Here is an 18,341-nt window from a genome sequence, read left to right as displayed (position 1 = left end):
AGTGGCATGACGTTTGGCGTTTAGTGGGAAGCGTAGTTTCAGCAATCCTTCACTGATACCCACTGGAAGGTCTGGGAGTTGACGCATCAGTGAGGTTTTTATTGCCAGACCGACTCCATGTATTCTATCCTGTCTCAGTTTTACCCTTCCAGAAGAAGGTATAACCACTTCCTGGTTCACTCAAGAAACCTTCCCCAGCCAATCTTGTTTCACTTAATGCTGCTCTATCGATGATATAGCAGGCTAGTTCACGAGCAATGAGAGCTGTCCTTCTCTCAGGTCTTGCAACAGCTTCTTGATCCATGAGAGTATGAACATTCCATACACCAATGGTAAGTTTTCTCAAATTTTTCTTTTGGTTTCGACTGCAAGTAGGGTTGAACTGCCAGCTGCGGCTTGCTGGCCAGTTATTGTTGTAGGGCAGGCAATTTATAGGCCACCTTTTCTAGGCCCCTCCCTTACTAGGGTGAGCAGTGCTGTCCTAAAGAAGACTGCTCAGACGCCTGGGATGCTGCCGGGCAACTCTACTGCCCCAGGTACAGAGCTGGACGACCACGTGTCCACAGGCAGCCTACGTGCAGGATTGGGACTACGACTCCCAGTGGTAACCTCCACCTGTTGCTTCACCCCTCCCCATCGCCGCAGGACTTGGGTGATGTGATGATATGATGATTTCCACAGGACCTGTGCGTGAAAGCTTTTTAAGTGGTAGAGCCATTGCACAGGAGCAATCCCACTCTCTCGACCTTGGAAGCCAGGCACCAGTGGTACGTAGAATCGTCACGACTGGTAACTTCTTTGGTTGCAGTGGATGGCCTTGACGTCTTCCGTGCCTTGTAAAGCCCTTCACTTTCCACAAAGCGTCGCAGAACTGCCCTCTTGGCCATTGGATCTAAATGATCTCTTCCGCCCAGTCTGCCGGAACTGACTTCACATGCTGGGTAGGCACATCAGAAAATTCACCGAGGGTTTGAGCCCCATCGGTTACACTCACCTGGTTCGGCCAGCCTGTCAAAGCCATTGCCCGGGGTGTGGCCGCTGTGCATGCTGCAGCTACTTGGAGCCACAAGTGAGAGCTGAGTGACAGGCGGGGACAAAAGTGGACGGACTACCCCCGAAGGGGTACAACAAGTCCCTCCAACAGAGGTACTACCCCTCCCTGTACACCCCATACACCCCTTGGCCAGATAGTGCATTTGCAATTTACTGAAATCAAAAGCCCACATAGGAAAGAAAATTGCCTGACCAATGCTTTTTTTCTCTGTCTGTTTCCCCATCTGTGAAACAGGGATGATAATGCTGACTTCTTTTGTAAAGTACCCTGAGATCAAATGATGAAAATTAAATGAGAGCTATGTGTTCTTTTTATTACTCTATCCCAGTAAATATCTGATATAGAGAAGGAGCATTGCTCTTTTGCCATGAAATGAAAGGCAGACCTTGAATAAAGAAATAACAGGGTTATTTATTGCTTTGCTTGCCACTGTGTAGACTTGGCCACATGCAGAACAGCATCAAGGAGGGATATTTTCAAAAGCCCCCATCCTGCCCTCACTGAGGTCAATGCCAAAACTCACCCTGCCTTCAGTGGCAGCCAGGTTGGGCCCCAGATTGGACTCTCTACTGGTGGCTTGTTGCATACAAAATGTAACAAGACCAAAGACAGAATTTGTTATTTTACATGTTTTAAAAAATGTAGCATTCAGAGAATTGTCATCAAGATATTTGGACACGTCAGTGCAAATGAGCTTTAAATGTTCCCTGGCCCTCCCCATGCAGAGGTAAGAATTGAAACCCAGGTGCTGGGAGCTAGTTCACAAGCAATCCAGAGTGAAACAGATCTGACTGATTGATAATATCACATTATGATAACTGAGACTCTTGGAAATTTAATTTCATCTTCACTGAGCCACTGTAGTGGTAGGCACATGACAGACTGTCAGATCTACTTGTTTATTCTCTCAGGATTGGTGCCTGAATGCCAAATGATGAGTATATTTGGGCAAAGTGTGAAAAGCAAACAGACACCTGCCTCTTCTTTATATTTCCTATCCAAGAATAAGGTGATGATTGTGGGGAAGAACCGTTACAAGACTTCTGTGATGTTCCAAACTATGGTGTTTACTCTTTCATGACCTCGGTTGAGCTCCTCAGAGTGAGGTTGTTGCTTTAAGGTGGGGTGGGAAGCCTTTTTTAGGTCAAGGGCTCCAGATCAACAGAAAAATCAAGTGGGGGCCACATAAAAGTGAGAAGCTAAGAAAAAACCACAAAACCCTTACTGATGTGGCAGCTGACTGAGACACCTCACTCCCCTCGTATCACTCCCCTCCCATCGGCAGGGAGGTGGAGAAGGGAGGACTGAGGTTCAGGGCTTCCCATCAGGCCAGATTAGCTCTTCTGAGGGGCCTGGAGTGGGACTAAAAATGGGGAGTTCTGGGTTCCGTGTGCAGGAGTGGGTTGTTGGAGAACAGGTGTGCGGTCTGAGTGTGTGTGTGTGTGTGTGAAGGAGTGGGCACCCCTCAGTCACCCAGAGCTCTCACTCTGCTCCTGCATTCTTCTCCCATCAGCCCCCCCAGCTCCTGCAACCCTCTGCCCAGGGGAGGTTGAATTGCAGCTCTGAAGTTTCTCTTTGGAGTTTATTTTTACAGTTTGTTTGTTGTTATATGACTGCTACTTTTAAATCTGTTACTGAGCGTCCAGGGAGATTGAAGTGTTCTCCTATAGGTTTTTGTATATTATCATTCCTGATCTCTGATTTATCTCCATTTATTCTTTTACATAGAGACTGTCCAGTTTGGCCAATGTCCCTCAGGTTGTGGGGGCATGCTGTGCCCTCCACAACCTTGATGACAAGGTGGAGACCTTCCTTGCAGGGTGGACAGCCAAGGTTGGCTCTGGTTCCAAGCAGACCACCTTGTCCCCTGACTGTTAGGCCCATCTTGACGGGCTCTGGATCTGCGAAGCCTGCCAGGAGGCTTTCACCTGCGAGCCTCAGTGACTCACCCTCAGGCATCCGATGCAGGCTCCTCTGGCCCACAGCCCCACCCAGTCCCCCCATGACCCCTCTTGCCCATCCACCCCTCACCCTGTTCCCTCCAATAAGGAGGAATATGGGGGTGTTAAAACAATAAACTATGTATTCAAACCAACTCAAACTTTTTCAACCAGAAAAATAATCTCAACTATATATGGGGGACCTATATATATTGTGGTGGGGGGGCCCTGGAATGGGGGTGGGGGCACCAGAATTTGAAGGGGGACCTAAGATGGAGTGGGAGGCCTTACTCCTCCAGAGAGGTGGGGGGGCCGTGACCCACAGTGGCCACCGGAGCCCCTCCTGCCCTAGGTGCAGGGTCCCCATCTGGGCCCGGCCCGGGCAGTGATTATGAGGTAGGGTGCAGCAGGCTGAGGCTCGGTGGGGGGAGCAGGGGGAAGTAGGAAGTGGGAGAGCTACCACAGCAGGACCCACCCTGGCCAGGAGCCAGTCAGCAAGGCCCTGTAATTTGGTGGGGGGAGTTCAGGCAGGAGCATGGCAGTGAGGGTGAGTGGGGAAGCTGGGGGAGGTGGCAGGTGGATGGGAGGCAGGGCTAGCTGGTTGGCGAGGACCCTGCAAATGGTCTGTAGGGTGACCATCACTTTGGCCCACACCTCCCGACACCAGGCCAGGTCAGCTCAGTCCAGTGCCAGTCCCTCTGCCAACAGTTTGCTTTGGCATCAGAGGGTGGAAATGTAGGCAGCAGCCTTGTTGTCCCACCTGCGGCGATGTGCTTGCCAGCCATGCAGCTACCCAGGCTCTGGTGGTGGGGGTGATCTGTCCCTTTCTGCTGTTGCTGGTGGGCTCCCTGGCTCCAGGAACTGGATGGGGCTCACCTGGCCCTTTGACAGTGCAGCTGTAAGGATGGAAGGGGAGAGAGCGAGATGGCACATCAGTCGTGCAGCCTAGCCCTGAGTGCCCTGCCTCCCACCACACCCCCCCGGTGGCAACAGCCCCCACCCCTGGGCCAAGGATATCCCAGAAGCAGTGGCATGTGTGGGTGGGCCCTGTCACGCATGGACTCCACGATGCCTTGGGGATGGGGCTAACTGTTGTGCCACCCCGAGGGAAAGGGCTAGCGGGTATGGTGGGTGGGTCTGGGCACACAAGGGTCCCTGCATTTGTGACAGGTGAGCTGGGCACAGCCTGCCCCCCCATATGTGTGGCCCACAGCACTGTCTGCAGAGTTGGGTGCTGAGTGTCGCCCCTGGGTATGCCTGCATGCCAGGGGCACACTCCTCAGTGGGGCATTTGGGGTCAGGCAGTCACCCCTATGGCTGGCACATCTTGGGCAGTGGCAGAGGCAGGTGCTCCACCTCCCAATGCCCCGAGGTGTGTGACATGCCAGGCACTTACTGGAGGATCCCTCAAAGATGTTCGGGGACACTCCGCTGGAGGTGGAACAGCTGGACAAGCCCGAGAGAACTGCGATCACAAGGGTCCTGTCCATGGAGTCATGCTCAGGCGGGGCCTCGGACTCTGGCTCCATGGTCTGGCCCCGCTCTGTGGGACGGGGCACCTCGGCTACTGTGTCGAAGATGGCATGGGGTGGGGAGCTGTCCTTGCCCCTGAGGAGGCTGTGGAGCTCCCTATAGAAGGGGCAGGTGTCTGGTGGTGTCCCTGGCCCGGACATAGCCCTGGCACAGTTTTTTAACCTTGGAGCACACTTGCTCCAAGGGCCGGGCAGGTTGGCCTCGGGTGGTGAGGCTGGTGGCCAACCAGCCATACATGGGGGCACTGCACTTCTTGCCGGTGGTGATGCAGAGGATGTACTCCTCATGCCAGGGGCCCAGCAAGTTCTGCAGCTCTGGCTTGGTCCACTTTGAGGGCAGGATGGGCTCCTGGGACCCCTCTGCTGGCTCCATAGGGAGCCCCGGGGGTTATGAGGCGGCTTGCCCTCCAATATATTGTGAATCAGTGCTGCAGGAGGTGGCCGTGAGGGTGTGGTGCTGGAGGGTCATCTCCTTGTGGGGCTGCCTCCACGTTCTCAGCTTGCTGCCACAAGGTCTGTGGGACTCCCCAGATGAAGGGAGCATAGAGCTTTGCTAGGGCTGAAAAGGGTGTATCTGTGCTTCAGCTGGCCAGGGCCATGGAGGACTCCTCTTTCAAAAGAAGGGCCCTCAGAACATGTACACATGCTCTTTTTCAAAAAAATTCTTTTGAAAATAGGTGCTCTTTCTGATCCAGGAGCAGAAGAGTGCCTCTGAAAGAAATTCCATATTCTTTCAATTTACGCATTTTGTGTGCAGACACTGCAGGATCTTTCAAAAGAGCCCTGGCTTTTCCAAAACATTTCACTTGGGTAGACACAGCCTTACTGTTTGCTTGCACCCAGTACACCAAGTATTCCAGATTACTCTGATTCAATGAACTGTCCTCCTCATTATTTACTATTTCCCCAATTTGTGAAATCTGCAAGTTTTATCAGTGATCATTTTATGTTTTCTTCCAGGTTTCTTCCAGTAAACTCTTTTATATCTGGCAGCTCCAGGGCTGAGAAGTTCAGATATTCAAATATTCCTGATAACAGAGAGTTATACCTAGTAATGCATAACACTAAAGAAAAACAAGATTAGATATTAAGAAACGAACAAAAATGTACGCAGAGTGCTTTATTTACCAACAACAGCAGTACTGTATACTGTAAACTGTATTTGCTGTATTTTTTTGTATTTACTTTCACTATACTGTACTTACGGCAAATGCAACTAAAATGTACTTATGGTTAAAATGTCAGGTGTTTGATAGTTCCGGATAATAGAATGTCAGATCTGAAAGTGTTTACTGTAATATTAAATAGCAAAGGGCAAAGAACAAATCCCTCACCGGAAACAGACCTGCTTGATGAGAATTCCCCATTTACAGTTATATTTTGAGACCTTTCAGTTAGCCAGTTTGTAAGCCATTTAACAAATATCATTTTAACTTTGTATCACTCTAGCTTTTTAATCACAATGTTGTGCAGTAGCAAGTTAAATGTCTTACAGAAGTCTATTGTATCAACAATATTACCTTTAGCAACTGAACTTGTCATCTCATAAAAACAGGTGAGTCTGACAGGATTTGTATTCCATCATCCATATTAATTTGCATTAATGACGTTACCTTCCTTTAGTTCTTCATTAATTAAGTGTCATATCAGCAACTCCATTACCTTGTCCAGGACAAGTGTATGGCTGACAGGTTTATAATTACCCTGCTCATCCGATTCATCTTTTTCAAAAACTGACACAACCTTAGCTTTCTTCTGGTCTTCTGGAACTTCCCTAGTGCACCAAGAAGTACTGCAAAACAGCATTAATGGTCCAGCAAGGTCCTCAGACAGTTCTTTTAAAACTCTTGGACGTAAGCTATCTGGAGATGCTGACTATAAAATGTCTTACTTTAATAGCTTCCGTATAACATCCTTCAGAGGTGCTAGTGGAATGGAAAGAGTATTATCATCACTATAAGATGAGCCTTATAATATATTTTCCCCCTAAAAAACCAGAGAAGAAATAGAATACTTAGAGCATGTACCTGGTACCTAGAAGACCTGGGTTCAAGTCTCTGCCCCACACCAGGCAGAATGGGTTTGAATCCCCATCACCAACATCTCAGGTGCGTCCTTTAATCACTCGGGTACTGAGTAAAAGGGGTACCTCCTTGGGCTATTTGTGGGAGGACCCATATGATAGACATGCTCTAAGATTGCTTCTTAGCATGTCTACAAGACTGGGAATTGTGGGTGAGATAGCTAGAAGACACACTACTCTGTGAATCTAGTTGAGGCATAGATGCAAGCTGGGCACTGAGGTGCTTGCTGGTGGTAGGACTGAGGTGGCCGTGTGTGCATCCAGCAACAGAAACTTATGAATGTAGAATATTTAGGCACAATAGAGTTAGGTGGTAACTGAGCATGGGCTTTGTGAATGCAACAAATACTGGCTGCTGGACTTAGGTGACTCTAGGAATGGTTAGGAACCTAAGTCCCCCTAGTTAACCTGGCCCACTAGCATATGACTTTAGATAGCTAATTGAAGGTCTGATGTGTCTCAGCTTACCCATATGTAAAGTGTGGATACTATCTAAACTGCATGAGGATTGAAAAGATGTGTTCAGTTTGTTAAACCTGCTGGGCTCCCAAACCGAAAGATGCTGTAGAAGTGCAAGCTGCTATAGTGTAAGCCAGTGCTGGAAGTGCCCTTCCATAAGGTTGGGGGTGAGTGGCTCAGTACTAGAAGAAATATTTGTGGATTCTATGAGTGAATGTTCTTGTGTTTGTCAGCTAGTCTAGACGAAAACGCAGACGTGACCCATCGGTGAAAGCTTCTGATTAATACCCTTTTAAGTGTGTATATGAACACATCCTGCACATTAATACAGCTATCAAAACAAAAAGCAGTCAAGTACCACTTCAATTAATTAATTAATACAGCTGTGATGCAAGCTGAGGACTTGCAGTCCATTGACAGCCACAGCCAACCTGCTAGGTTAACTGCAAAGAAGACTCCTTCAGGCCAAGCTAGTTGAAGCTAAATTAACCTTGTCTTCCCTTGTGCTACTCTGTGCATCAAATAGAATGAGGAAGGCAGCCATAGCAGACAAAGAGTTAAAGAAAAAAAGAGGCCAATTTGCAGAGTTTGGGGCTGGTTCTGAACTGTCCCAAAACACTGGGATGATCAGGTCTGAATGTGGCCTCATTTCACAAAGATAAACTGGCCAACAGAACTTACATCCAAATCTATGCTTCTGCAAAATGCAGCGGTGTTGGGATACAGGATTGTAATTCAAGCCCATCTCCAAAATACAAGAGGTGCTATGTTATTGAAAGTACTTTCTCTAGTTGAAGTGCCTGCCCTTCAGGTGCTTAAGTGTTCCCAGACCCATGGACAAGATGGTATTTTTAATTTCACTCAAAGTGATGTCTTGGATAACTTCCAAGTTCTAATCAATCAGAAGTGTCCTAGGGCTGGGAGGGTCTAAGCATTTAGAATAGGTTTTTCAAGTGAAGGATTTTTCAAAGGCAAGCAACTTTTTACAGCAGGAGACAAAAGCTCCTAAAGCTACACTCAGAGATAAATGTGGGGAAATGTGGAAGAATGTCCAAGACAATCAATGTGTTGAGCCCCATGAAGTCTGAGATTGATAGCATTAAACCTTAGACATCAGTTCTTGGGCTGGCGGGGTGCAGGCGGGCAATGTATCAGAAACATTGCAGTGGAATGCAGCAACAACACTGCATTCCCCGGCTGTGACAAGTAACTATCAGAGCTAGGGTCTGAAGAAAACAAACAAAGATTCCTGCTTATAATTCAGTGCACAGACTGAAAATTCCTATTAACTTCAGTGGGAATTACTTTTGCAGATGAGTTAACATTATTTAGCTTAAAATATGGAAGATTTCAGGAACATCGGTAGAAACTAACCAAGTCGGGTGAACGAGCAGCCTAATGCACGTGAAATTTTTATTGACATATGCACAGTTATGCACGTTGAAAGAAATATTTTGAACTACTTGTACACATTGCTGGATTCTAAATGAACTGTAACTGAGCATGAAAAAAGCCTGGTGTGAACACAGGCTTATCAGAAAAAAACACCTGCTTTCCTAATCTGAGCTTCTCACCAACAAGATTTCCACGCTTTCTCATGCATGACCTGCTGACTCATCTGTGTCTTACGCCTAATATTTTTATCCTCTTTGAATTATGGCTTGAACCTGCTCAGTGTAAAATCTGTGGCAAAAGTGCCATTGACTTGTGACAGGATCAGGACCTTAGTTTGTCTGTTGTGTTATCTTACCCATTCTGTGAAATGCTGTGCAACTTGATACCTCAGTAGTGTTTTATAAATTCGTAATAAAAATAACGAAGTATGACATCATTAAAATAAGGAAAATTGTTTCTTAATCTCCAGCTTCACTGTTTCTTTCATGAGTGACCTCTCTTTTTGGAAATGTTGTCTCAAGAGGGTGTCAGAAAATTAATACTTTTGGAAGCATATTCTGAAAGAGAGGAGCTGGGATCATTCTTTTTCTCACTGGCTTGCTTCCACTTGGAATGCAGCAAATTGAAAACCGTCTATTATTGGGTATTACATACACAACAGATGGTTCTGCCTTTGCTGAATCCTACGTGAAAATTACTAAACGAGCAAGAAAATAATATTTTTCATTGTCCATGGATTTGGTTGGGCTTTTCTGAGAGGAGATCAGAGCTTCCCTGGGGAGGCCAACCTTACAAATGGAGAAGCCCAGCAAGTACCTGAACAAGAAGAAATATGTTTTTCCTCAGATATAAAATGTTAGATTCACATATCATACATACAGTGTACATGGACTTGCCTGGCTGTCACAGTGTCTTTTCTGTGATATAGGAGATCAAGTCTTTGGACCGAGTCCAAAAATGTGTCTCCAAGGGCATAGGCAGGGAGATTGAGTTTAAAAAAAATGTGAGCAGGATAAGAGAAGCAAGAGATTCCAGCTGTAGCACAAATACACCTGTTAGCAAGTGCCCTTGGAAAGCTGCTACATTTCTTAGAAATACCTGGCATTTCTATAGCACCTGTGAAGATCTCAAAGCATGGTGCAAATGTTAACATAGCTTCAGAATATCCCTTTCACAGATAAACTTTATTATCTTTTTTTTTTAAACATACTGAGGGCATGTCTTCACTATGGGGAAGACAGATGCTGTTGCAGTCCATCTTCCAGTGTTTGATTTTGCCCATCTGGTAGGCATGCGCTAAATCAAACTCGCAGGGCGCCCCCATCGGCGCAGATATGCCTGCTCCTTGCAAGGAGTAAGGGAAGTCCATGTGAGCGTTTGCTCCCATCGACCGCCAACATTTGCAATGGTGCAGATGCTCAGATTAGGTACATCGACTACAGCGACGTAATTAACCTCGCTGGCATTATGCATCTTAATGCAATCTTCCTCTCACATGCAAGTTAAGTGAATTTTTCAGACTTTCATTAAATCTTTAGCAGAGGTAGGTCTAGAGCACAGGTGGCCAAAATGTGGCCTTGGGCCAGAGTCCAGCCTGCAAAGCCTTTTCATCCGGCCTGCGAAGCCCGCAGTTGCACCATTTTATCCAAGCAGGCAAAGTGAGTGTGGGGCATGGGACTGGCAACCTGCAGCTCCAGAGCCACATGTCGTTCCTTAAGGAGACATTTGCGGCTCCAGATGCTGCTGTCACTGACTTCTCCTACATCTTCCTGCCTTACTGTGCTGAAATAATGGAACTAAATTTAATGGGTTTAATGGACGGCAGGGCGGCAGGAGGGATCTGGCTGTTAAACCCAATAAATTCAGTTCCAATATTTCAGCAAGAAAGGGCAGGGAGCTGCCCAGGCTGCAGGTAGGGGAAAGGAGTAGGAGAGCTGGTGGAGAGCCGTGCTGAGGAGGAGGTGTTGGCCGACACAAAGAAGCAGCGGGGGGAGCAGTGGCAGCTCGCAGAACTCGTTGTCTGAGGTATGTTAATCCTGGGTTTGGGGCTGAGAGGGGTTAGGAGTAGGAATGAGGGGGGTGGGTTTGCAGTTGAGAGGGGTTAAGCCTGGGGCTGAGAGGGGTCAAGCCTGGAGGTAGGGGGTAGATTTGGGGAGATTTTGTATTCGGCCCCTGGAACATGTAAAAAATTGCCATGGGGCCCCCGATGAAAAAAGGTTGGCCACCCCTGGTCCAGAACCACATCTCCTGGAATCAGGCTTCATGCTTACAGCACAAGACATTCCTCTCTCTGGAGAACATGCACTGTAATCTGATAGTACATGGGCAGACCCCCACCCGCCACAATTTTTCTCCTTATACACCATTTTCTATCTAGTGCTTCCCCTGAGAACCTCAGAGAAACCCCCCAGCCCCTGGGAAAAAACCTCTACTCTAAATTACTATATAATTATAACAATACATATGAATGAGCACTTTAAATAACTGCCACAATTGGAAGGAGAATTAAACTATGCATGTATGTCCAGAAAAACCCTGTATGGTTTACAATTGCAATTCCCGCTAATCCTAATGAAGATTTTGTCCCTCACAACATGAATCCTTTACCCCAGAATTCTCCAATCATTTGATGATGCATTTATACCTGGATGATTCTGATGACCACAAAACATTTTGGCTAGCCAGAGTTGTACTGTCTATGTTTTCTCATTTTGGCAAAATGTAATTTTGTTGAACTAGGTTTGATTGGCAGACCTGGAGATTGATGCCCTCCTTTAATACATAGCAGTGCAAGTTTCTCTGCACTGCCGTGCCACTGTTCCTTCCACCTGTAGGAATGATGTCTTGGTAGCCAACATTCATGGTTATGACAAGTGCATCATGCACCACGAAATCTAATCTGCTCCCCCCTCCACGAAATTTGGTCTTTTGTATACTTTTACCCTATCTAGACACCATGGAGGAGACCACCCTTTCACATATTGGGGTTTCTGAGCCAAAAGGGAGCTGCATACAGGTCATAAGGCTATTTTATGGGGGGGTTGCAATATTGTTACCCTTCAGCACTTCCTTCAGAGATGGGTGACTGGAGAGCAGCAGCTGTTGGCCAGACACCCAACTGTGAAGGCAGTGCCCCAACAGACGCAACACAAAAATAAGGGTGGTGAAATTATACCATGCCACCCTAGCTTTTGCACTGCATCATTCAGGGCCGGACAGTTGGAGAGTGGCGGTTGCTAGCTGTGAGCTCAGCACAGCAAGCAACAGTGCAGAAGTCAGGTTGGCAATACCAAAGCACTGTGGCTGTTGCTGGCAGTGGCTCTGCCTTTAGAGCTTAGCTCCCACGCATCAGATGCTACTCTCCAACTGGCCAGATTCAAAGGTAGTGTGCTCACCACCAGTAGCACAGAAATAAGGGTAGCAGGACTGCAACCTCCTCCGCAATAACCTTGCAACCCATCCACAACTGCTCTTGGGGTCAGGACTCCTGTAACTACAACACTGTGAAATTTCAGATTTAAATAGGCACATTCATGAGCTTTACGATTTTTAAAATCGTATGCCTGTGAAACTCACCAAAATGAATCATGAGTTTGACAGAGCCCCTTGGGGAGAGTTCATTTTGGTTTCAGACTAATCTAATCCTACCAGCTGAGATGGTGTTTTGTGATGTGCATGGAGGCCACCAATACATTTCTCAAGGACCAGCAGGCATCAGATAGTGACACCTGTTGACTGATACAGAATTCAAGGTCTGGACCTTGGTCATGGTAATTTACCTTTTATTTCATTTGCTGATTTCGTAGCTTCAGTTTAATTCCTTCACTGTAGAATCTAGGGGCATTGTCATACAAGGCAATCTTGTACCAGTATGGGTGCCCTGCTTACATTTTTTCTTATGTCACCTTCTCTAGTTCTTCCATAAGCAATAAACCCTGAAAAAATAACTGCTCTAGACTTCAACTGCCATCCCTGGTATACGTATCACATTAGTATACACAGTGCAAGCTCCTCCAGCACTGGATCACACCCCTATGTCTGCCAGCTTTTCAGAAACAAAAAGAGGGTGATCTACAACATTCACAGACTAGAGGGGCCTTAGCTCCTACCTGTCCAAAGTTGGGAATGTAACTTAATTTGTTATCACAGATACAGCCAAACCCACAATAAATCATACATTCAAAAAGTTTGAGGAAGAAAATGTTTCTTAAAAATAAACATCAATGATTCCAGTTAAGTTTTCCTTTTTATTTTCCTATCCTCCACTTTTCCATGACTTTTTTTAAACCTGCCTTTTCCACTGTCTGAACTAAAATACAGAAAGTGGGTTTTCACCCTCTTATGTTTTTTACATCTTTTACCTTTAAAGCGGTTTCATGAAGATGCATTTCTATTCTGCTTTTCCTTTCTGTTCCCTGTTTAATTTTTACTTCTGAGCTATGTCTACAATGGAGAGTTTGCTGACAAGACACTGGTTTTGTCAACAAAACTCATGGAGCATCCACGCTAAAAATGTGTTCTGTCCACCTACTGTCCACAGAACTTGGCACTTTTGTCGACAGCCTTCTTCCTCTCCCCATGAGGCAGAATGCTTTCTAGATTTCTTGAATCTGTCGACAAAAAAGCTGTGTAGATGCTTTGGGGGGCTCTCAGTAAACAGACAGGGCTTCCAGGTCACCCAGCAGCCCTGTCTGCTCTGCTTCCAGTTGGCCATTCTGTCAAGAGAGAGGCCGGACAGTCTGGCCAGTCTCTGTTGACAGAGCAATCCACTTTCGTGTGTGGCTGCGATCTGTCAACAAAGTTTTGTTTTGTTTCTTCCATCAATAACGTCTGTCTATAGATCACTGCAGTGTAGTCATAACCCCTGTATTTCCCTTCTTTTACCTCCTTTCAAGTCTGCACAATCTTCCAAATATCCAGGGCAATGCTAATATCCCCACACTGGTGGTGAACTGAAGCACAGATAGACTCAATTATTTGCCCAACATCACACAGGGATTTTCTGATAGAGCCAGGAAGTGACCTCGCAGCTCCTTGGCCCGCACCACCAGTCTGCTCTACTCCTTTTTTCTACTGACTTGCTTGCTTTCTCTCTCCTTTTCCCCTTTGTCCCAGTCTCTCTCCTCCATGAGGTCATCTCACATCTTCATTTCTGCATGCTTTGGGTCTCTCTCCCTTTCATTGCAGTGCCCATTTGGAGCTCTCTTCCTTCTCCCATTCTCATGAGACCTTCATGGGAAGGGTGAAGGAAAATTAGCCTTCTGTGAGGTTATACTCACCAAGCACCTGGGGCTGACCATTGTCAGAGACAGAATATTGATTTAGGTGGATCTGCAAGTCTGAACCAGTACAGAAGTTCCTGTGTTCTTAATGGAATTGCTCACATACTTCATTAGAACTAGGCCATTGTCCTTTTCAAATTTAGATGAAGCAGATCTCCCTTCAAATGCAGGTGAGGAAAGTATTTCAGAGAATGAATGAATAAAGAAGAACAGCAAGTCACTCAGTAAATGCATGTAAATAAGTAGCTTCTAATCCTTTTCAGAAGGGATCATCTCTGTGGGTTAGAGTAGTGCTTCTCAACCAGGGGTCCAGGGCTCCCAGGGCAGGAGAAGGGATGGGCTGCAAGAATGTTACAGGGCTGCCACCTAGTAGGGCCAGCATAAGACTCACTGGCACCCAGGGCATAAAACCAAAGCCCCAGTGCATGGGTCGTAAACCTAGGCCTTGAGCCCTGCTACCCAGGATTGAAGCCAAAGCTTGAGCAATGCAGCTTTGCAGACGCCCCTGCTTGCTATCTCCTAATGTTGTTCTTGGCTTTTATATGCAGGAAACCAGTATTGCCACAGCCTGGGTGGGCCATGGAGTTTTTATGGTATTTTGGGGGGCATCAGAAAAAAAAAGGTTGAGAACCCCTGGGTTGGAAGATAACTCAGATTTCCAAAAAGGGCAAATTACGCCAGCTGTGATGGTAGTTCCTCTTTCAGTAACAGACTAACAATTAACTCTTTTCGCATTAGCCACCACAAAAAGATAGATGATCTCCATACCCAGCATTATGCTATTGGGTGCATTATGGATGGAAATTTCACTTTCCTCCAGAATATCAGATATTGTCCACTTGGAAAGACTGAATACTGGATCTTTTAGATCTATAATTTGATTTGGTGTAGCTGTGATTATCTAACAGCTCCTAGTGGTACCTGGATTTGAGACCGTTATCTAGAGGTGAAAGGAGATATAACATATTCCTAGTTCTTAAACCATCTCTTCCCCCCTGCCTTCTGATTGAACAATTCCATTTAAAGGAATACTGTCAGGTTTTAAAAACATTGTTCAAAACTTATTCCTTATCTCTGTGATTAATACATGAATTGCTGAAAACAAAACAACATTTAAAAATTATTTGGTCTTGCCTCAGTTTAAACATAGACTCTTCATTAGTTTCTTTCCATGTGTCTTAACTTTTCATTGTAACAGTTTTTAGCTGGTTCTCGAATGTTTCTTAGATATTCATATTTTGGTTGAAAACCCAGCAGGGAAAGATTTAGAATTCCAACAAACACAGCTATTTTAATCAATTTTTTTCTATTTACTTTTTGTTATGAAACATTTCTGTAAATATCAGGTTTTCCAAACATCTAAAAAGAAAATTAAATGTTGAGCCTAAATTGCCTGGCAGTCTCTGTTTCAAAAGAAATTTTAAAAACCATCCAGAATTAACTATCATTTTTTTATTTCTAAGAGTTCTTTGCAAATACACTTCCTTCCTCATGGTAGTAAGTACTTATATTTGGTGATATGTTATGCAAGACCTGGGCTACTCACAATAGTAAATACTGCAATTCATGCTGATGTAGGCGTAAAGGTCTGACAGCGCGGTTATAATTGCAGGGTCTGGGCTGGTGGTTTTCACAATATTTGCTCCAATATTATAACTTTGTAGTAGAGGCTAAATCATTAGTTACTCTGTACAATATCATCCTCCTCTGTGATACTAAGGCCAAATGTTAATAAGAGCAAAATTAATCATTATTAATGTTAAATGTATAATTATATACATGTTGGCCCATGAAAGCTCATGACCTAATAATTTTGTTAGTATTTAAGGTGCTACAGGACTGCTTGTTATTGGTGAGGCTACAAATTAACATGGCTAACCCTCTGAGATTATATACACATTGTTAATCCTCCACAGAAATAACTCAATTAACAGAGCTTTGGGGGGTGTCTTTAGAAGGGGAACAGGACAGAAGTGAGGTTTCCTGTGTTGTTAAATCTTGGCCTAAAGCCCGATACTTTTAGTCAAAGAAAATAGAAAAAATAATTTATGAGATACTCTATACTCATATACCTCCCTCTTTTGATCCATTCTGTTGTCATATTAAAGGGTGAGATCTGAATCAACATTATGAGTATTGAATCTGGTGTTCAAATTGCTCTATCCTGATGGAGGAAAAAAATTGTTGTGGAAAGTTGGCCTCTTAATTTAATTCAATACATTTTAATGAATTTCTTATTAAGTTAAATACAAATATAACAGCAGAATGTGGAAAGCACACACTGTTGTTGTGTGAGGTCCAACAAAGTGATAAAAACTATTTGTGTGGTTAAGTATGGCTTTGAAAGTATGTTGTAACATAGCCACAGACACTGGGCAGCCTGTGAAACCCAATTTACAGTATGTCAAATTTTCCTGTAGGATATTAAGTCTTTTTCTTTTCGTTTATACTTTGCTTTCTTGAGGCTGTTGCTGCTGCTAGAGGTTGCTCTGTGCTGAGCTGGATTTGATACCATAAAAAGTCACGTAGGAAGCTTAAGTATCTGTTTTGTACAAGTAGCCTGTTTTGAAAGCAGAAAAAATGCACGTAAGGGCTGTTAAAACTGCACAGAATAACTCCACTGTGAAAGATAGAGCAGAATTACTAATCATGCACTTTTTGCCCTTGCGTTTACTATAAAGTAGGTCACAGAAAAGGGACACTCTACCTTTAAATATTGTTACCCTGCTGATCCTGGATTATGATTAGGTTACGTAACTTGCTTATGCGCTGCTTTTCATTAAGACTTCCACAGAGCAAATGCTTCCATTTTAGTATAAAGCACAAGAGGGCGCTGTGCTTGATGACTCAATCTCTCCTGAGAGCCAGAATGCAGACACAGTTTTATGAACACTGTAACACCATCTTAGTAAAGGATTTATTTAAATGTAGATAGCTACTTTCCTGTAAGCCCTGCAAGTCCTAAAAATCTTTATCACTGCCAACTGCTCGCATGAATTATCACAGGATAAGTAGATGTCTGAGTGTAAAACAACTAATAAACCTTAATGGAATTAATGTAATCTTGGATGAAGTATAGTCACAAAATTGTAAAAATAAAGTGTATATAAAAGATGTTAAATCAATGCTCTAAAAGCATTTTTCTGTAAGCCTCCAAATTGTGTAAAGTGCATCCTTTGCTAAATCAGAAACCAAACTTATCTTTTTGGGACTCAAAAGCTAGCTACACTATTCATACATGAAAGTAAAAGGTGAGAACATAGCTAAAAGCAGGATGCCAAGTTATAAATGAACCCAACTTCAGACAAAGTTTATGGGTATTTATAAAGTTTGTTTTTTTGTTTTTTTTTTACAAACCAACAAACATTTAGGTCCCAATCCTTAGAGTGAAGTCAGTATCTCTCAAGAGATACACAGCACTTTGCAGAATCCAGCTCCTTCTTAGAACCTAGGTAGTGCCAAGAAGGCAGATTCACCCTTGCATTATCTGGGTGAAATGCTATTGTCAACCAAATTAAAGCTCACTTACACCAGGGCTATTATCTTTCAAAGGGTAAAATATTGACTAACAAATCCCTATTTCACTTATCCAAATTAAGGCTGAAAATGGCCTCTTCACCCCAAGAAGATAAATGAAACAATGGGCTAAAGTGAGGCAGAATTATGCAAGGGTTGGAGCAAGAAACTGGGAACTCAAACTGGATTCTGTTTGATGTGGCGATTCCACCCCAACCTTCCCAGTAGCCATGGGTAAATTACTTAACCACTCTACCTTTCTTTCCCTATAGGTAAAAGAAGACAAGTATCATTTATGTTGGATGAACTTTTAGGCATTTTTGAAAGTACTGCTTTCTTCTAATGGATTTATTTTACTATGTATATTTCAATGACATATTTAAATCTCACTCACTTATTTTTTCACTCTATTAGGGTTTAAAAAAGAGCTTGATAAATTTTTGCAGGTTAGGTCCATAAATGGCTATTAGCCAGGGATAAAGTATGGTGCCCTAGCCTTCATAACAAGGGCAGGAGATGGATGGCAGGAGATAAATCACTTGATCATTGTCTTCTGTTCTCCTTCTCTGGGGCACCTGGCATTGGCCACCGTCGGCAGATGGGATGCTGGGCTCGATGGACCTTTGGTCTGACCCAGTATGGCCATTCTTATGTTCTTTTGTCTCATTCATTCACATCAGCACAGCCTAGCACTGCTGTGTTTTAAATGACATAGTGTACACCTTCATGCCATTTAAAATTAACTAGCAGATTAATAAAAAATATCTTTATACGTCTCATGGACAACTTAAGCATCCTTTCCCTTAGACTTTTCCATATAAATCAAGGAGACCATACTAATATAAAAACTCCATCCTTCTACTAGAGCTGTGGAGTTTCAGCATTTCCCTCTATGATGAGGTGTGCCAGTTCTTAGCCCACTGCTGCTGAGCTATACTCTACCCCAGGAACAAAGGTGGTGGAAGGAAAACAGCAGCAGAGATGGCTCTTTCAGGTATACCTAGAAAGGCCTCACTAGGGCAGCCATCTTGGAAGCCAAAGAGACATTGTTCGCCAAGGGCTAGAAGGGCAGACAACAGC

Source organism: Carettochelys insculpta, chromosome 3 (genome assembly GCF_033958435.1).
Source record: "Carettochelys insculpta isolate YL-2023 chromosome 3, ASM3395843v1, whole genome shotgun sequence".
NCBI classification, from domain to species: Eukaryota; Metazoa; Chordata; order Testudines; family Carettochelyidae; genus Carettochelys; species Carettochelys insculpta.
This window is presented reverse-complemented; position numbering follows the sequence as displayed.